We start from the raw sequence: 21,291 nt of genomic DNA, 5'->3' as shown, positions 1-21,291 counted from the left end.
AGGGGGAGTGTCCTGAACCCTTATGATTTCACAGTGAAACCAGAGAAAACTTCCACTCCTACCAGGACATAGTTTTTTTCCACCTGATGATTGCAATGGACTGGTAGAATCAATCTCCCAGGTTTGCCTCAATGTTTTCATCACTCCAGTATGGAAAGGAGGTGCCTTGCTGGGCTGGTCCCTGTTGAGTCACCATTGACATTTGGGGACAGGCAGTCCCTGTTTGCTCACACACCTTCACTCACAAGGGCCCTCCCCAGGCAATTCCCTTCCCAACATAAGTTGGCTCATCTGCTGTGGCCCCACTTTACATGTCACCACTGGAGCAGCCCTTCCCAAGCTGGGTCATGGTTTGAGTTCAGTCTTCCACAGCTGTGCAAGGCTCTCCACCTGCTGATCAAACTGAGCAGGGATTGAATCACATCCATCTTGTCCTTTAACCCAACCAGTGCACAACACTCTCCTTTTGCTGTTTGCAACAACTTTTTCAAATATGAGATTTCCAGACTGGCACTTTGTTTACCTGGCAGTCCTTGGCTGCCCAGTGGCCAATCCCTTCAGTGGCTCCTTTGAAAACAACATTTGAGTCAGTGTCCCTGTGGCCAGTGCTGTGTTGTGCAGGTGGCAGAACTGCTCCGAGTCATCTGACTTGTGCACTTCCTTTCACTTAACCCTTCTCCTGTGGTCACTTCCAGTGCCATGGCCTTATAATGCCATTCCTTGCCCTGTCTGTAAGATGATGCTGAACTGTTGCCTAAACTCAAGGAAAAATCTTTTGAGACAACATTAGTATAGGTAAAGCAGAGAGCAGTTCTTTAATGAAAATTTTCAGGTGCTTGTAGTATACAGGCGAGTGGGGCATATGGGTGCAGAGGGTATATGGGCACGTGCTTACTATAGAGGCCTTATAAATTTATAACCCTACTAAATTACCATAACCTAAGGTTCCATCCAACCCAAGAACCCTTCACCCCTTGTACCACCCTGGTGCCACCCCCAGGACTGCCCTGCTGGAGCATCTCCAAGGGCCCTGGGCCTTCTGTCTTATTTTGGCTACAGTATGTATTGTTATTGTAGTCCCGGTACATGTGTCCCAAAGGTGATGTTCTGGTTGCCATCTTACCCTTGAGACAGAAATCTAGGAATGTGGCAGCTGTTTGCTGCTACCTCAAATGTGAGAAAGACATATACACAGCCACATAAAAATCCACAAATATATAAAATCCTAAGGCATCAGAACCACACCCTCTTCGAGATTACTCTCATCTTTCACCAGAGGTGCCTCCCAAACTGGGGACAGCCTGCTTGGTCTGGGTTAAAATACCAGTGCATCACCTCTGACCTTCTGCAGTTTGGATACTTTAACATTCCCCTTGGTGTCTGGCGTAATTTCAATAATACTCCCCAAATAAGCAATACCATTTATGCACCGTGGCTTTCTAAGCAATCCCTGTGGGCAGTGTTGTGCCTTTATGAACCACATGCATGAGACAGAAGGGTCCCTGAATGACCACTCTCTGTCCTCTCCTTATCTGTTCTGCTCCTTTCAGCACTCACCATGTGTGGTTGTTTAGCCCAGGTAGACCTTGGCAGGTGCTGCATAGAATACAAAGGACAGGTGTCACCTGACTTAAGCAACCAAAGCAATATTTTATACCAGCTGACATAAAGTATAAAACCAGTGTAGGAGGGGTTTTCTTGCTCTTCTCTTCATGGCTGCTGTCCTGAGAGGACCTGCTGGGACTGTTCTGGGAGGACTGGGCCCACTGCTGCCTCACTGCTACTTCACATCTGTTTTGGTTTGGGAAGTAAACATTTTTACTGTTACCTTCTCCCTTGTCCTAATTCAGGTATCTCTGGGAGCTCAGCCTTATTGGGGTGTTCAGAGGGGCTCAATTTGCTAGTGAGTGAGGAGGTGGAGAATTGTTTTGTTATCTCTTACCTCTGTGGGTAGGTGTTGTATTGCATTTTGCTTTCAATTTTCCCTTTTCTCTGTAAATATATGAACCCTTTCTGTTTCAAATTTCAGTTTCAGGTTTGGGTTTTTTCCCTTTCTCCCTTTCCCTTGAGAGGGAGTCTGCATTGCTGTGGTAAATACTTGGCATTTTGACAAGGTAAACCACAACACCATGGATAGCAAACCTTTCTCAAGCTCTGCATACCTCGTTTTGGTATCAGTGAAAGTGGGAGCACTAAATTCTAGTGCTCTTTGTTGCCTTCTGGTCCCTTCTGCCACAGGTGTCAGTGAGAGCCACCTTCATGGAAAACCCATTCCAGATGGAAATGGTCAGTGTGGTGGATAGGACCAATCTACTGGAATAGGCTCAGATCTTTCATTAATAACTCCAGTTCATTTGTATGATATTCAATCCATCCCCATGATTATCCCTTTCTGAGCAGATTGTGTAAGGGACAGGCAAGGATAGATGAACCAGGAATATGTTTGTGCCAATATCCCCAAATTCCCACAACTTCCTGTAGCTCCTTCCCACTGGATGGATTTTGCCCATGCCCATTTTTTCCAGAGTATCTGAAGGAACAGAAGCAGCTCCTTTAATCCACCAGACTCAGAAGAATTTAACATCTTGTGCGAATTCTTCTCATGTTGCTTCTAGAACTTCCAATCCCAGTTCAATTAGTGTTTCTCAAATGATTTTCATTGTGTGTCTCAACCTTTCTTGATCATCTGCCCCTCTCAGGACATCATCAATGTATTGACAGACTGTAATATCAGGTAGAATGGGGATTTCTGCTGCCCCTTTACCAAAGCATGGTGAGCACCAGTCAGGGAATGGCTGTATCCTTGTGGGAGCCTCGTGAAAGTGTATTGAGTCCCTCTGCAGGTGAAAACAAACTGTGCCTTATCCTGCCCATGAAGAGGAATTCTGAAAAACGTGTCCTTGACAGCTTGGGAAGCCAGGAAAGCACGAGCAGCCTCCTGGATCAGTGTCACTGTCTGGGCAAGGCTCCAGACTGCTGCAGTTAAAGGTTCACTATTGGCATTTGACTGTCAGTAATCACCTGTAAATCACCACTACCAGGTCAGCTTCTTTCCCAGCCACACCTGTGAATTAGAAGGCAAAGGAGCCCTTTTAATGATGCCTCTTTTTTCCAAATCTGTTACCACCCCCTCAGTGCCTGTAAGTGCCACTCTTGGCAGCAGGAATGGCTTCCCATCAGTAACTTTGGGAGGAGTCAATGGTATTGATGTCTGAATGGACTGATACATTTTTTAGAGTCTGGTTTGTGCCACATTCTTTCAGATTCTGTTTGTCTCCCTGACAATCGACTGCCTCGCACCAGGAAACTCCATAGAGTTCCATCTGGGAGTTTTCAGGTTTGCCCAAACAGTAAATCAAACCCTAGAATGGTTGTGTGTGGGGCCCCCACAGGCACTTCAGCTCTAGTAAACTGCTTTTCTGCTGGAAGCCAGGCAGAAATTTCTGCCAGGGGACACTCCCTTACTATTCTGTAAATTCCAGTAAACTGTATTTCAGGGAAACTGGGTATAATTCCTAAAATATCTGCTGTTTTCTTTTAATTACTGAAATATGAGCCCCTGAATCAATTAGAAATTCAACCATAATCTTTTGAGGAACAACTGGAATATTAATTATAGTTTTGGGGCATTCATTTGGAGCCACAGTGGTGCTATTACCCACCAGGCAGGGTGGCTCCCTGCCCACCTCAGGGATAGGTGTTTTTTTCAGGGATTCTGTCAAATCCATTGAGTCCTATCCAGGTTTAGAAGGTACACACTCATCCAGAGGCATAAATTGTTTTCTGAGATTGTCTTTCCTCGTTCCCAGTAATTTTCCTTCCTGCAATCAAAGATTGAACTCACTCACAAGGGACATTTTTGGAGTCACCATGTAACAAAAACTGATACAGGCCAGCTCCTGAGCCCGACACCACAGGTCACCCTGCTCCGTATCCAGTTTGAGTCTTTCCTTAGACCTTCCATTAAATTTGGACCATGAATGTTAAGCTGACAAAGTCACCATTTACAGTCTAGAGGCTTTTTGCAGGTGAGTTCATGGTCCAGCCCACGGGTGCCTGTATCCAACTCTGTCTTGTACGTCCTCATGCCAAGAGGGAATGGGATCTCACTGGGTCTGTCTGTGACTGCAACTGGTATTTCTGTCTTTTTCCAAGTGACCTTGAACATTTAAAACACTTGTCTTCAGACTTTCAGGGAGGCCACAAATGAGAAGCTTTAACTGTGCTGGATCAGTGGGAGCTTCCCTTGGAGATCTCCATGTAGGATCTCTCTCATCCATTGCCTGTGAGCTGCTGCCTCCAGCACTGACACAGCCAAGTCACAGGGTCTGTGTTTCAGTGACCAGCGGGTCTCCTCTCTTCTGGGGATCTACACCCCCTGCCCAGCACACAGCCCTTGCAGTTATGGCATAATAATGATCTCCCAGTGTGGTGATTAGAAACAGTTCAGGACCCCAAAAGCCTCTTGGCTTCCTCCTCCTTCAGCAAAACTCAGTTTCCCCACATAAGAAAAACTTACACATAGATTCAACTTTGGATTCCCTTGATTGTCTTGAACATTTTTACAGTAATATTTGATAGTTCAGCTGATGTCCAGGGGCTTGTACACACCATGGTATGAATTTCATCATCACTATCAACAGCTGTCTCAGTCTTAACTAATGGTCACAAGGAAAGCAGCCACTTCTTGGAATCAGGGGCCACACAATTTCATCACCATCATCACTGTCCCTCCAAACATCCCAATCCCAAGTCTCAGGGTCTGGATAAGATACCACCTTAGGAGCTGCCTGACAGAAACAGGAGGCTGTCTCTGCAGCTGCAATGAGCAGAGTCTACTGCTGGTCAGCCTCACTTTCAATCATCAGTTTATCAATTCAGATTCCCAATTTTTCTTTTTGTCCCTCTCAACAGCTAATGATGACTTCAAACCATCACTGTCTGACTTCAAACCAGCACTCTCTACATCAGAAATCCATTTGGAATCAAGGGAATCTTTAGCATCCTTCTGTGCATGAGTCAAACAGGCTCCTAAAACTGCACAAATGGCCCCTTTACCTTTTCCCTCTTTAGACTTTTGCTCAGCCTGACATTGTCCAGTGCATTCCACCACCTTCATCTCTCCCAGACTTTGGAGCCCCCTCTTTCCCAGCCAGGCAAACAGCACATTTCTACTTTTGCAGCAGTGTCTCCATGGCCATCCTGCTGACTATCCCAAAATTCTGTCATGTGAAAGGGGATTTCCTCAAAGCCTTTGGGCTTGATTGGTCTGTGAGCACCCCAGGGAAGATGAGACCTCTGAGCCTGACCAATCTGTAAGAGTCTCATCATGGAGACTTCACTGAAGCATCCGCTGGATCCGAGGGTGGTTTGACTGACTTGTCCAGGGACACCCATCACCACACAAGAGACTCCTCCCAGGTTGCCACATTTTTATTCATGTGTGTTCCCCACTGCCTGTGACTGTCAGTGCCTGTGAAAGACTCACACTAACAGTTCAGGGACTAACAGTCTTTATTCATATATAGCCTGATAATAGAGAATTGGGACAGCTTAAGTTGTGAGGATTGCCAGTGACAGTCCCTGAGTGCAGAAAGGAATTGGAAGTGATCTCCAGACAAGCTCTAATGCACAATACAATTTAGCTCAAGACAATCATTCAGCAAACACAAGATACAATTCTTACCCACTTGATGGCCCTCAGGGGGAGAGAAATGTTCAGCCCACTGGCCAGTCCCAGAAGTTACCATGGAGTATTCTCCAGCTGCTCCCCATCCTTAACTCAATTTTACATTCTTTCCTTTCATTTATTTGGAGTTTGAGTGGCTCCAGTCATACATAACTTTGCTACTGAATGGTGCAAAATCTTCTCTCTTCTCTCTTAAAAATATAGTCAATAAAATATAGAGCACATGACCAGTGAGGGATCGTCATACCTTGGAGGTTGGTAACTCTGGGGTGGGAGTGTGTGTTGGTATTACAGTGAGATGATAATGAAGATCCTCTGAAGAGAGTGATTTCACCCCAGTTACTGCTTCAGCAGCAAGACATCCCCTCTCCCCCTTGGCCGAGAGCTGCTGTGAGGTTTGTCAGCTACAAGGCACCACTGAGTTCCCCTCCCTGCAGGGATTAGAGAACAGCCTGGCCAGAGGGGCTCCATTCTGCTCCACCCTCCTTTTCATCCACCCTGGAATGTGCTCCAGGTCACAGACTGTGTGTGTGGAGACACTGGGGAACAGGTTGTGGCCATGCTGAGCATAATCCAGGTATTGGCAGCTGTATTTCACCCCATAATTTTTGTACTGTTACAACCTTTGTTGCAATATGAATATCCCACTTTTATCTAATCTTTTACCCAGCCTTCTTCCCACAGTTGGGAATTCTGTCTGAATCCTCCAGCAAGTCTTGACAAATCCGCTTATTGTCTGCTTTTACTTTTCTTTTCCCACAGAGCTTCGTGAAATAAAGCTGCTTGAAGGTAAGTACAGGGGAGGTGATGAAGGTGAGTCCTCAGAGCCTGAGGGCAGCTCTGGAAAACTGTTATGGGTTCACCCAGGTGGGCCTAAATTTGGGCTCTGAAGTCTGGACTAGGCTGAAGCTGTCAGCTGACCTGAGCTGGGCTGAGCTAACAGCTGACCTCTTCTAGCCAGTAATTTTGTACTCCATACCACATTATGACATCATCTCCAGGGCAGTAGGAACCAGTGTGGGAGTGGTTAAGGCAGTCGCTTCTCAGCCCTCCTCTTGGGAGGACGCCCGATGCTGTCCCAGGGGGGATGGAGAGGACCAGGCCCACCACTGGCTCACAGGATATCTCAGGAAAGTAAACTGTGTTGTTCTGGGTCTCTCCTTTCTGGTTGAGTCTGTCTCCCTGGGGAATAAGTTCTTTCTTAAGTAATGTGTTCATTAAGAAGTGGGGAATGTGTTGTTGCAGACTTGTGTGAGTGTGTATTTGTACTCTCTTCTAATAGTCTCTTCCTTTCTGTAAAAATATATGTAGCTTTAGTATAAACATCGTTTGAAGTGGTTTTTTTTCTTTCCCCTCTTTTCCTCCCTTTCCTTGGTGTTAGGAGGGAGGCCTTCTCTCTATACTTGGGGGGGATTAGCAGTTTACTGTCTCAAACCAAGACAGAAACACATCCAACCCCCTCAGAGAGCTGTTTGCAGGAGGAACACACTCAGATCAAGGGTGGTTTGATGAGTTTTTTTCCCTGCCTTGTGCTGCCAAAGGCCCTGCCTGTGCTTGTCAGGAGCCATCTCAGCTGTGGGGAGCAGGGACAGCCACCTTGCCCTGCCCACTGCAGCCCCCACCTCCCACTCCTGCTTTGGCCTCTGGGGCCTTTCAGCAAAAGGGTCTGCAGCTGATGTGGCTCCACTGCAGGAGCAGCTCCTTCTTCTTTAAATCTGAGCTGAGCTGCAGGAGCTCAGTTCTTGCCATTGAACATTGCTCAAGTCCTACCAGAGGTTCATCTCTCAGTGTGGTGGTTAGAAACACTCTGTGTTCCCAAAAGCCTCTTGTTTCCACCTCCTCCAAAAAAACTCAGTCCCCCACCCATGAGGAAAACTTCCCACACAGATTCAACTTTGGATTCCCTTGATTGTCCTGAATATTTTTACAGTAATTTCAACAGTTCATCTGTTGTCCAGGGGGTTGTACACACCATGGTATGAATTTCATCATCACTCTCAACAGCTCTAGTCACACAGAACTGTGATTGGTGTCAAATCCTCTTGCTTCTCTCTTAAAGATACAGTCAATAAAATACAGAGCACATGACCAGCTAGGGTTGGTCATACCTTGGAGATGGGTAACTCTGGGATGGAAAGGTGTGTTGGTATTACAGTGAGATGCTACCTGCTCCTCAGTGCCAGCAACCAGGAGTTAACACTGGTTGCCTTTCCAAGTGCTGTGGGTTCACTTTGGCTGAATGCCAGATGCCCACCCAGCCTCTCTAGCCCCTCCCATTCCCATCCAGACAGGGAATATCCCCTTGAACAGTGTGACCCAGCTGGCCTAAGTTGTGTCCCCTGCCACGATTTCAGCTCCCGGCTGAAGAAGGAATATTGTGCCCAGCAGTAGCCAAAACATAGCCCTGTTATCAACACTCCTCTAGTTACCAATGCAGAGCACAGCACTGCAAGGGTTACTGTGGGAAAATAAATTCCAGCTCAGCCAGACCCACCACACCAAGTCAGTTCTAACTGCAGAAGTTCCTTTTGGGACACAGCAGGAACTGAGTATTGTAGCACATGAGTAGCTTTTGAATCAGGGAATGGAGATGCTGCTTGAGAGACTCAAGTCATATGTACTTTTGGTACTGATAGGTGTAAAATCCCATTGCTTCACTCTCAAACATAATAGGTAGTAAAATACAAAGCAGATGAACAGGGAGGGGTGGTCATACTTTGAAGATGGAAAACTCTGGGATGGAGATCTGTGTTGGTATTACAGAGAGATAATAACGAACCAAGTTCATCTGAGGAGAGCAACTTTTCCCCACTTACTGGATCAGCAGCAAGACATCTTCTCCTCTCCCCCTTGGCTGAGAGCTGCTGTGAGGTTTATCAGCTACCAGGGGCCATCAAGTTCCTCCCCCCACCCCCGCAGGGATTGCAGCAGAGCCTGGCCAGGGGGGCTCCATTCTGCTCCACCCTCCCTTTCATTCCCCTAAGCAGATGCTTCAGGTATAGATTGTGTGTGTGTGGAGTCACTGGGAATAGATTGCAGTCATGCTGAGCACAATCCATCCAGAGAGTGGCAGCTGCATTTCACCCTGTAATTCCCACATTGTTATAACTTCTGTTAGAATGTGAATATCCCAGTTTTCTCTCCTTTTCCCCCAGTCAACTTCTTGCACCTGATGAGCTGTTTAGATTCCCCTGAAAGGCTTGAGAAATCCACTCATTGTTGCTTTCTCTTTTTTTCCTCACAGGGCGTTTAGAGCGATTGTCCTTTGTAGGTAAGTACAGGGGAGATGATGGAGGTGAGTCCTCAGAACGTGAGGGCAGCTCTGGAAAACACATCCAAACCCCTCAGAGAGCTGTTTGCAGGAGGAACACACTCAGATCATTGGGGGGGTTGATGAGTTTTTTCCTTAGCCCGTGCTGCCAAAGGCCCTGCCTGTGCTTGTCAGGAGCCATCTCAGCTGTGGGGAGCAGGGAGAGCCACCTTGCCCTGCCCACTGCAGCCCCCACCTCCCACTCCTGCTCTCGCCTCTGGGGCCTTTCAGCAAAAGGGTCTGCAGCTGATGTGGCTCCACTGCAGGAGTAGCTCCTTCTTCTTTAAATCTGAGCTGAGCTGCAGGAGCTGTTCTTGCCATTGAACATTGCTCAAGTCCTACCAGAGGTTCATCTCTCAGTGTGGTGGTTAGAAACACTCTGTGTTCCCAAAAGCCTCTTGTTTCCACCTCCTCCAAAAAAACTCAGTCCCCCACCCATGAGGAAAACTTCCCACACAGATTCAACTTTGGATTCCCTTGATTGTCCTGAATATTTTTACAGTAATTTTAACAGTTCATCTGTTGTCCAGGGGGTTGTACACACCATGGTGCGAATTTCATCATCACTGTCAACAGCTCTAGTCACAGAGAACTGTGATTGGTGTCAAATCCTCTTGCTTCTCTCTTAAAGATACAGTCAATAAAATACAGAGCACATGACCAGCTAGGGGTGGTCGTACCTTGGAGATGGGTAACTCTGGGATGGAAAGGTGTGTTGGTATTACAGTGAGATGCTACCTGCTCCTCAGTGCCAGCAACCAGGAGTTAACACTGGTTGCCTTTCCAAGTGCTGTGGGTTCACTTTGGCTGAATGCCAGATGCCCACCCAGCCTCTCTAGCCCCTCCCATTCCCATCCAGACAGGGAATATCCCCTTGAACAGTGTGACCCAGCTGGCCTAAGTTGTGTCCCCTGCCACGATTTCAGCTCCCGGCTGAAGAAGGAATATTGTGCCCAGCAGTAGCCAAAACATAGCCCTGTTATCAACACTCCTCTAGTTACCAATGCAGAGCACAGCACTGCAAGGGTTACTGTGGGAAAATAAATTCCAGCTCAGCCAGACCCACCACACCAAGTCAGTTCTAACTGCAGAAGTTCCTTTTGGGACACAGCAGGAACTGAGTATTGTAGCACATGAGTAGCTTTTGAATCAGGGAATGGAGATGCTGCTTGAGAGACTCAAGTCATATGTACTTTTGGTACTGATAGGTGTAAAATCCCTTTGCTTCACTCTCAAACATAATAGGTAGTAAAATACAAAGCAGATGAACAGGGAGGGGTGGTCATACTTTGAAGATGGAAAACTCTGGGATGGAGATCTGTGTTGGTATTACAGAGAGATAATAACGAACCAAGTTCATCTGAGGAGAGCAACTTTTCCCCACTTACTGGATCAGCAGCAAGACATCTTCTCCTCTCCCCCTTGGCTGAGAGCTGCTGTGAGGTTTATCAGCTACCAGGGGCCATCAAGTTCCTCCCCCCACCCCCGCAGGGATTGCAGCAGAGCCTGGCCAGGGGGGCTCCATTCTGCTCCACCCTCCCTTTCATTCCCCTAAGCAGATGCTTCAGGTATAGATTGTGTGTGTGTGGAGTCACTGGGAATAGATTGCAGTCATGCTGAGCACAATCCATCCAGAGAGTGGCAGCTGCATTTCACCCTGTAATTCCCACATTGTTATAACTTCTGTTAGAATGTGAATATCCCAGTTTTCTCTCCTTTTTCCCCAGTCAACTTCTTGCACCTGATGAGCTGTTTAGATTCCCCTGAAAGGCTTGAGAAATCCACTCATTGTTGCTTTCTCTTTTTTTCCTCACAGGGCGTTTAAAGCGATTGTCTTTTGCAGGTAAGTACAAGGGAGATGATGGAGGTGTTTCCTCGGAGTCTGAGGGCAGCTCTGGAAAACACATCCAACCCCCTCAGAGAGCTGTTTGCAGGAGGAACACACTCAGATCATTGGGGGGGTTGATGAGTTTTTCCCTGCCCTGTGCTGCCAAAGGCCCTGCCTGTGCTTGTCAGGAGCCATCTCAGCTGTGGGGAGCAGGGACAGCCACCTTGCCCTGCCCACTGCAGCCCCCACCTCCCACTCCTGCTCTCGCCTCTGGGGCCTTTCAGCAAAAGGGTCTGCAGCTGATGTGGCTCCACTGCAGGAGTAGCTCCTTCTTTAAATCTGAGCTGAGCTGCAGGAGCTCAGTTCTTGCCATTGCAGCTTGATCAAGTCCTGGCAGGGATTCATCTCATCCCCTGCTGAACATGGAAAGCTGAGGCAAGAAACATTCCCTTATCCCTGTGGCACTGCAGATCATTCTTCCACTCTAATCCATGTGACAGCAATATCCTAGACTGGTGCTGTCCTATTATTGAAGAGAAACTGCTTAAAGCTTGAAAATCACCTTCAGACTTTGTCAAGGAGTTAATCAAGACACCCAAAGCTAATTGCAGCTGCTGACAACTCCTGCTCCTTTTCCTCAGGCCAATCCCCAGCAATGCAGAGATGGAGGGAGAGGGTGTCCATGCCCACAGCCTCCTCCTTGGTGCTGCCTGCTGGAGTGCCAGGAGCACTGGCTGAGTGCCTGGCACTTGGGACATGCATGCTGCCACTCTCTGTGTCAGCAGCCCAAGGGAGGGACATGGCAGGAGGGGAGGGGAGAAGCTCGAGGTGCCCTGAGGCTGCTGAGGGCACCTGGGCATGGAGGGGGGGGGAAGAAAATGAGAGGGACATGAGGGCACAGAAGGGAAAGGCTCAGAAAAACAGAGCTTATGTTTTCTGCTCCTCATGGCCTTACTTGACCTTTGCAGAGTTTTTCACTCTGGACACTGACACGGCTTATCCCAGACTGGAAATCTCTGCAGGTGGGACTAAAGTGAAAGATACTGGTGTCATCAGACACTTGCCCAGCAATGAGAAGAGATTTGATTCCCATCTGTTTGTGCTGGCAAAGAAAGGATACACATCTGGGAAACGCTACTGGGAAGTAGCTGTTGGGACAAGAAGAAACTGGGCCTTGGGTATTGCCCTGGACTCTGTGCCTCGCAAAGGGACATTGACTCTGTCCCCTGAGAAAGGCTTCTGGGCCATAGGGTTGGAAGATGGGCAAGACTATTGGGCCTACACAAAGCGTCGGACCCGTCTGAGTGTGAGAGAGAAGGTGAAAGTAATTGGGATCTTCCTGAACATTTCAGCCAAGGAGGTGATGTTTTACAATGTCCATAGTGGAGCAGCTCTGTTCACTTTTAGCATTGCTGGTGACAGCACCCAGGAATGGAAATTCATTCCCTTCTTCTCCCTAGACCCTGCTACTGCAGTGCCTGACCCTGAGCCTCTGGAAATACTGTAGTTTTGTGATGATGACAAATAATTTACTCTGTCTTTCATAGATCAATATTGTACAGCCAGTGATCAAATCCCAGTGTAATCAGGCTGCTGCCTAATTTGTGTCTCCTGAACAAAGCCAGTGAAGGACAGGACAGATCTGTCATAGTGGCCAGCTCTGAAATTTTTTCACAATATTCATCAGAATGAAAATTTTGGAGGAAAATATTTTGTGCTCAGGGAAGGGAAGTTAAAAGAGCACTTCCAGAGGTAGGTTACATTTCCTGTAAAACCAGTATTCTTTTCCTGCTAGCCTGGTATTTGTCATTTTATTGAGGAGGGACAGTGACAGAGGGGCTTTGTTGACACCTGAAAACCAGCCAAGGTCGCCCATCACACATCTCCATATGGCTCTGGAATATCCCCAAGGACAGACACTCCACGGCCTCTCTGAGTGAGTCAAACCTGGGCTTGGTCACTGTCACAGTAACAAAGTGTTTCCTGATGTTCAGAAGGACCCTCCTGTGTTCCAGTTTTGTCCATTGCCTCGTGTCCTGTCCTTGGCACCTCTGGAAAGAGACTCCTTCAGGTGTTGATAAACCTTGCTGAGATCCCCTCAAGCCTTCTGCTCTCCAGGCTGAACAGTCTCTGCTCTCCCAGCCTTTTCTTATGGGAGAAATGCTCCAATCCCTGAATCATCTGTGTGGGCCTTCCCTGGACTCTTCCCAGTCTCTCCATGTCTGTTTTGTCCTGGGGAGCCCAGAACAGCAGTTGTGGCCTCTCCAGTGCTGAGGACAAAGCAAAAATCACCTGACTCAACTTGTGGCCTCACTCCTAATACTGCCTGGGATATCAATATCCTTTTGTGGGAAGAGCAGATTCCTCAGCTTGGAGCCCACTAGAGCTCTGTCTTGGTTTGAGCTGGCAAACTGCCAACCCTCCAAGTACAGGGTCAGAGCCTCCCCCCCCAACACCGAGGAAAGGGAGGAAAAGAGAGGGGAAAGAAAAAAACAACTTAAAGCCACGTCTTTGCTAAAAATACATATATTTTACAGACAAAAAGAGACAAGTAGGAGAAAGTACAAATACTCACACAAATTAAGAGCAGCAAGGAACAGTTCCTCACTTCCTAGTACACACACAAAGTCCACTATTCTAACCCCAAAGTATCTTAAAAGACTCAGTCCCCAGAAAACCAGACCCGAGCAGAGAGAGAAGAACCCACATCAAACATTTTACTTCCCAAAACAACTGCTGGGCCAGTGCTGGGCCTGGTCCTCCCTGTCTCTCCTGGAACTGCACCGTGTGTGTGTCCTCCCGGCAAGAAAGTTGTGGGGTGACTGACCAAACCACTCCCACACTGATTCCACTTCCCTGGAAATGTCATAATATGGTATGGTGTGTGTGTGTGGCTCGACTTCACGAACCAAGATTTGGGCAGGGCTGTCCCCACGTGCCCTTCCAGCCTGCACAGTGGATTTCAGGTGAGGCTCAGATTTGGGCAGGGCTGTCCCCACGTGGCTGTGCCCTTCCAGCCTGCACAGTGGATTTTAGGTGAGGCACAGGGTGTGCAGAACTGGCCCCACCGTTTAACTCCTGAGGTTCACCTGCCATGGCCGAGCGAGCTTGGACTGTGCCAGTGAAGTCCTCAGGACTAGAACCTACAGCACCCGGCATTTCCCAGGTCTCCCATCCAAGTACTAACCAGGGCTGACCCTGCTGAGCTTCCGAGATCTGACGGGATGGGATGTCAGGGAGGCATTTAACTGCCTAATATGGTATGAAATAAAACACTATTGGCTAGGAGGAGTCAGCTTAGCCCAGCCCAGATCAGCTGACAGCTCCAGGCCTAGGCTGAACTTCAAAAAATTCAAATTTAGGCCCACCTAGCTGAACCTATGACAAGCTCTCAGGTCCTTTTCTGCCCAGGTGTTTTGCAGCGGGGTGTCCCCCAGCATGGGCTGGTGCCAGGGCTTGTTCTCCCCACTTACAGAAATTTTCCCTTTTATTTGTTTACCTTGCAGAGGTTCCTGTCAGCCTATTTTTCTCCAGCCTATTCAGGCCCATCTGGATGGCAGCAGTGTTGGAAATGATGTAACTTTTCTAATTTTTTAAATGGTTTTTGATAAGCTAAAACGCTGTAAAAAAAGAACTGCTAAGAAGCTTTTTTTCTTTAGCAGCAAAGGTATTGACAATGTTGGAGGCAAGCCAGTTCATATTGGGCAAAACTCACCTAACTTGAATAAGCCATTTATAGTCTTAAGTTCATAGTTAACACCTTCTAATTTTCATATTAATGACTGGGCAAAATCTTTGGTGGAGCTTTCCTTTTGACTTTGAAGTTGGGTAGTGGTCTCTCGACTTCATCCCTCAAGGTGGTCTTAAAGCATCTTCATCACTGTTGTTTTCTTTGTTCAATGACGTGACCTGTCAAACTTGTAAAACCTTGTCTCTAACCCTACAAAATCTTGGCTCTTTACCATTTTATCCTATTGAAATATCTGGCTTAGTTTAATGTATGACTTCTAATACATGGAACACTGGTTGCTATCATTGCTAGACAGTGTGTACCAGAGCAAAGCGACTCAGCGTTTCATGCTGTTCAGCGGCCCTGCCGTGCAAACAACATTTTGCAAAGCAGAATTAGAAATTTCACAACACTAGGGGATTTTTGGTCTCTTTTCTCTTTCAGTTTTAATTAAACTTTTGAATTAGTTGTCTTAATTAGTCATAAGCTGTGTTAGGCCTTAAAACACTTTTAGCCAGCATTTAACAAGAAGTTTTCTTAAGCTAGTTCTGGGAGAATTTAGCTTGGGAAAACACTAGAACTGTAAATTTTATTTAGCTAATTCTGATACACCTCAGTGAATGAAGCCTGTGAGGGAAAGATTAATTGTTGAAGTTGGACATCTGGAATGCAGAACAAGGACATTTTGCAAAAAGCAGCAGATAAAGAAGAAGAGGAAGAAAGGCTCAGTATTTCTGTTGGAAAGTCCCTACCAGAGGAGAAAAGTACTAACAAGACTAAAGATATGGACTGATTAGCATTGAAAGCGCAACATTAATAAGCAGTAATAGATAGAACACTAATTAGTTAAAAGGAATTATATAATTTAGAAACAATTTGCAAGTGGGTACAAGTCGCACTTAAAGGTGAAACTGTAACTGCTGAACTGGGGGGCTGTTATGGCTTTGGCCAGGTGGGCCTAAATTTAGGTTTTAAAGTTCAGCTAGACCTGGGATTGTCAGCTGATTTAAGCTGGGCTGGGCTAGCTAACAGCTGACTTCTTCCAGCCAATAATATTGTATTCCATACCATACTACATCATCTCAAAGGGGGTAAAATCCAGTGTGTGGGAGTGGCTTGGTCAGTTCTGCCATGGCCGAGGTACAGGCCGGACGTGATCCAGCTTTTGTCTTGGAGCAGGCCTTGCTCTGCCCCTGCTGCCTCTGCTTGCATTTTGTTTGCATTCAGGGAAGTAGAAACATTTTTGTTGTTACTCTTTCTGTTTCTTGCTATGTGTCTCTCAGAGTACTTACAGATCTGGTGTAATAGACTTTGCTTTGTATTAATTGGGGAGTGGGAAGTTATTCCTTGTTATATATATGTAACTTGTGTGTGTTATATTGTAGTTTTCTCCTAATTTTCTCTTTTCTGTATAAATACATGGGGTTAGTTTCAACATAAACCTGGTTTGAGGGTTTTTTTTTCCTCTCCCTCTCCTTTTTCCCTTGGCTGGTTGGGGGGAGGAGGAACCCTTTTCACTCTGTCCTGGACAGTTGGCATTTTGCCAGCTCAGCCCAAGACAGGGGCGAAGGGTTTGAGTCCCTCAGGGGCTGAAGTTGCCCACATGTCATTGGACACTGTGCTGTTCTGCACAACTATCCATGTTGTGGAAAGGGGTTTGCCCATGTGCTCTGGGTTTATCAAACCTAAAGGTATTCATTAATATTGTGTTGTGGGTTGACCCTGGCAAAACGCCGAGTATTCACCACAGCAACGCAGCCCTCTGCCAAGGGAAAGGGAGAAAGGAATAAAAAACACCTTAAACTGGAACTTAAAATGCAAAGGCTTATTTATTTACACAGAAAAGGGAAAGTTAAAAGCAAAATGAAATGCAACACATACACACACATATACACAAAGCCAGAAGATAACAACAACTCTCCACCTCCCCACTGGATAGCAAACTTGAATTCAATCCCACAAGAGACATCTGCCGAGAGACACTCAGCAAGGAAAAAGGGAGAAACTAACAACAAAATATTTACTTCCCAAGATAACATAGTTGGGAAGTGGCAGTAAGGCCCAATTATCCCAAAACAGTCTCAGCAGGTCCTCTCAGGACAGTGGCTATGAAGAGAAGGGGAAAGAAACCCATCCTACACTGCTTTTGAAACCCAGCTTACATTGCTATGGTATGAAATATTTCTTTGGTTGCTTAAGTTAGGTGACACTTGTCTCTTCTAATCTACGTAGCACCTACCTAGACCTACTAAACCGAGGCCTAATCTAGGCCTAAGTAAAACTAAGGCCTAACTAGGACAAACTACCACACATTGAGGAAATGTAAATATTTCTTTAGTGTGTTAGTGTGTTTTAGGTTGTATGAAAAATTCACTTGGGTTATTGTGTAACACTTACTTGATGTAAGAATGTGGAATACAGATGCAAATTTGTCGTGAATTCTGAAGTATTTGGTGTGTAAGAACTGCTTTAATTGATGAGAGTTGCTAAAGCTGAGATTGTGTTTGGAGTGTGACCTGGGTTCGGGTTTGTGTGCATGGAGTGCCCTGTGGTACCAGTTTCAGTCAGTGCAGGATCTTCTGCAGGGATTGTGTGCTGGTTTAAAGGTGAACTGGCAGGAGAACCGAACACAACACAAAAGAGATTATAAGGCAGAGTTCCAATTTAATAACAATATTACAATAAATGCAATGGCACAAAAAGAAATTACTTTTAACCCACAAACCCCAGCAGTGCAACCCAGTGTCCTGGGGCACAAACACAAAGGGGTTTGGTTGGCCCCTGTGCTGAGCCCCACATGGTTCCCCTGAGTCCAAAGTAAAAGGAAGTGAAAAACCTGTTGGTGCAGATGATGTCACAGTCTGGTCCAGAGTGGTGGTCTCCTCCTGTTGAGGTTCTGGTCCTACTCCAGGTCTGCTGAGTGGTTCCTCAAGTCCCCAAACCCCCAAGATTCTATCCCCTCAGGTCCAGGTGGGAACACCCAGTACCACCCCTGGGGTGGGGAGTTCCACAATGGGTGATCTGACTCTGTGAGTCAGGGGGGATTTTTGGAATCATTGCTGGCCCATGAGCAGACATGACTCCTCAGGTGGGTGTGGAGGTGCCAAGGACTCCCTGGAGGGGAGTTCTCCCAGCTCCTCTCCCAGGCTTCTTTCCCAGCCAGCTCCCAGCCTGAGGGGTCAGGTGTGCCCTGGGCAGCTGCTGCCAATGGGCCATTGGGAACAGTTCTTGGGAAATTATTAGAGGCTGTAGAATAAACAGCTTTGGTCACCCCTACACAGTGATAAACTGGTCCCACCTGCTGAACTGGGACAACTGGGATATGGAAAAATGGGATTGGGATAAAAATGGGATTGGGATAAAAATGGGATTGGGATAAAAATGGGATTGGGATAAAAATGGGTGTATCAGGAATTAGAATTGTTGACATTTTTGGTCCATGTTTTTACTAACTGCCACCTGTGAGGAGGATCTACCCTTCTCCTGCCTAGTTCTAAAGAGAAGGAGCTGATAAAGTGAGAATTTCGTCCTTGAAGAAAAACAGACTTTGCATAAACTACAGTTATTTTGAGTCTCTCCTATTGGTTAGACTGTCTGGGGAGGAGAGAGCTGTTAGGGGAGGGAGCTTGGGGAGAGAGAGGAGAAGAATTTGAAGCAAGAGAAGAAGCAGCAGCTTCCCCCTCCTTTTCCACCATAAAACTCCTGTCATTTTATCAATCTCTGGTGAATAAAACACTCCTGTTTGTTAACCTCTGACAGCGTGTCTGGCTCGATTTCTGGCATCTTTTCGAACTCACCCTAACACAATGGAATTGGGCATAAAATGGGATTGGGAATAAAAATGGGATTGGGAATAAAAATGGGATTGGGAATAAAAATGGGATTGGGAATAAAAATGGGATTGCGATAAACTGAGATTGGGATAAACTGGGATGAGGATAAATGGGATTGAGAAATCCTGAATTTTGGGGACACATTGAGGCTTGGGTGAAAATTCTATTATTTTGGGGAGAAACCACCAGGATTTCGGGAAAAATCCCATATTTTGGGGCCAAACAGGGATTTGGGACAAACTGAGGGATTTGTGTGAAAAATCCTATATGTTGGGGGAAGCTGAGAGATTTTTTTGGGAAAAATCTCATATTGTGGGGCCAAACTGAGGAATTTGAGGCCAAACTGATGGATTTGGGAGAAAAATCCCATATTTTGGGGACAAACTGAGCGATTTGGGGGAAAAATCCCATATTTTCAGGACAAACTGAGGGATTGGGGGAGAAACTGAGGGATTTGGGGAAAAATCCCATATTATGGGCACAAACTGAGGGATTTTGGAGATTCTTCCTTTGGTCCTTCTGTGCCAGAAGATAGAGCTGCAGAATTTGGATTTGAGATCTCAGCGGGATCAAAGTTCCTTCAGGAGTTTGACCTCAGGTTTGTCCTCTCCAAAGAGGAGCTCCAAAAAGTCCAGTTGCGAGTGCAGCTCTTTCCCCATTTTAAGGCCTTTAAGTAAGAATAAATCCAAGAAGAAAATACCAGTGGACATTAAAGAGGAAGAGCCCAATCAGAAGCTGCTGTTATTAGAAATTTAAAGGTCACATTCTATGTGTAATTCTTCCTGTTCCCTTGGAAAGATCCAATGTGTGCTGGTTTAAAGGCGAACCAGCAGGGGAAATGAACTCACCACGAGAGAGATTATAAGTCAGAGCTAAAGTTTAATAATAATATTACAGTAAATACACTGGCACAAAGGGAAATTGCTTTCAACTCACAAAACCCAGCAGTACAACCCAGTGTCCTGGGGCACAAACCCCAGCAGTATAACCCAGTGTCCTGGGGCACAAACCCAAGGGGGTTTGTTTGCCCTTGTGCTGAGACCCCTGTGGTTCCCCCAAGTCCAGAGCAAAAGAAGAGAGAAACCTGTTGGTGCAGGCGAGGGCTGTGGTCTGGGCGAGAGCGGGGATCTCCTCCTGTCGAGGTCCTGCTGCTGCTCTGGATCCAACGAGAGGTTCCCAAGGTTTTCTTACCCACCACTTATGTACCCTCAGGGAGCACTCAGTCCCTCCCCCTGGGCGGGGACTCACACAATGGGTGATTAACTCTGGGAGCCAGGGGGTGTTGAGCTGTTGATGGCCCATTAGCAGCTCCACCCCCTCAGGCTGAGTGTGAAGGTGATAATGGCTCCCTGGGCAGCTGCTGCTAATGGCCCATTGTCCTTGGGGAATGAATAGAGGGGGTAGAATACACAGCTTTGATCACCCCCACACAGGGTTAGCTGGTCCCTCCTGCTGAACTAGGACACAATGGTAAGAAATTTTGTTCAGTGCAAATAAAACTGTCAGTGTAACATGATTCTATCATAAAAATTAGCATGATCTCTCAGGTCATATATATGAGACTAATAGTCTCATTCAGTAATTAATCATAAATTCGAAACGAGCTGAAAATGACATGATTATCGGAATGTTGAAAATCTAAAACAAAGTTCAGTATTTCTGACTCCACTGCTTTGGACACAGCCAGGGTGCTGTTGGCCTCCTGGGATGCCACATCCTGCTGATATTCTTGTCCCCCAGCACCCCCAAGAACATCCCCAAGTCTTTCTGAGACTGACCAGCCTGGAGTTCCCTGGGTCTTCCTCATTTCCCTTTTTAAAAAGGTGGATTATGTTCCCCCTTTTGCAGTCAGTGAAATTTCACTGGCCTGCCATGACTTCTCAAATATGATGGCCAGCAGCTTAGCCACTTGCTTGGCCCGTTCCCTCAGGACCTGTGGTTGTCCCTTGTCAGGTCCCATGGCCTTGGGCACCTTCAGGTCTCTTAGATGTTCTCCAGCATTCTTCTCCTGCAGTGGGCACGTCGCTGTCACAATGCCTGAACTCCACAGTTCTCAATTGAGCCTTTTAGGGGTTTTTCAGGGGCTTCACCCATATCATTAAATAAATCACTTGACTGCATCTCATTTTATGAGGTTTACTCTGGTAGTTTATTTCTGCGTCCTCTTTGTCATGAATGACAGTTATTGGGTAGTTGTGGAGAGAAGGGAAGAGCAGCAGCAGCAGAAGAAAGGTGCAACTATTTTTACATAAACAATATTTAAACTATTCTTGTGCAAGAATATTCAAGTTTCAGGAGGGACTACATTCAGAACTACTTTTTCACACAGTTACACACAATCTCAACCTCTCCCCCCCGCCATGCAAACCATCCAACATCACACAGCTATAGCTAATTATTAAGTAATCCATATTTCCCCAAAATTGCTAGATCTAAACGGTCTTAATGCAACTTATTTTAACTTTATAAAAGAGCTCTATTAGTGTTACTGTGTGGAGTTTCTTCAGGCTTCATTTCTTGCTTCTGCACCAGCTCAAGTTCTCGAGAGAAGTTCCATTCTTATCTTAGAAGTGGCACCTGCAAACTTGCCTTTGGTTTGCCAGCCTGAAAATGTATGAATCCTAACAAACCACAGTAGGGCCAACGTCAGTAACCATCACTTACCCACTTGCACAAGTGTGGTAGTTTTGGCTTTAGTTTTAGCCAGGCCTCAGTGTAGCAGGCTCAGAGACTCCACGTAGATTGGGAGAGACGGGTGTCACCTGCCTTAAGGAACCAAAGAAATATTTCATCCCAGATGATGCAAACCTGAGATAAATACAGTAGAGTAGGAGGTGTTCTCTCAGTTCCATCATGTCTGCAGTAGAGACAAGACACGCTACCGCTGTCCTGCTGAGGTGG

General features: G+C 46.5%; 1 long non-coding RNA gene across 1 annotated transcript; it reads left to right on the top strand.

Moving 5' to 3' along the window:
• The first annotated feature begins 6,752 nt into the window (after positions 1 to 6,752).
• LOC139684183 (uncharacterized) lies at positions 6,753 to 11,837 on the top strand. The gene is made up of 3 exons (XR_011699872.1): positions 6,753 to 8,960; positions 10,816 to 10,842; positions 11,796 to 11,837. It is a non-coding gene; the product is annotated as an uncharacterized lncRNA (long non-coding RNA).
• Positions 11,838 to 21,291: the final 9,454 nt, after the last annotated feature.

The sequence above is a fragment of the Pithys albifrons genome, chromosome 34, assembly GCF_047495875.1.
Source record: "Pithys albifrons albifrons isolate INPA30051 chromosome 34, PitAlb_v1, whole genome shotgun sequence".
Lineage (NCBI taxonomy): Eukaryota > Metazoa > Chordata > Aves > Passeriformes > Thamnophilidae > Pithys > Pithys albifrons.
The sequence above is the reverse complement of the archived record's forward strand: the minus strand, read 5'-3'. Positions and strand labels throughout refer to the sequence as shown.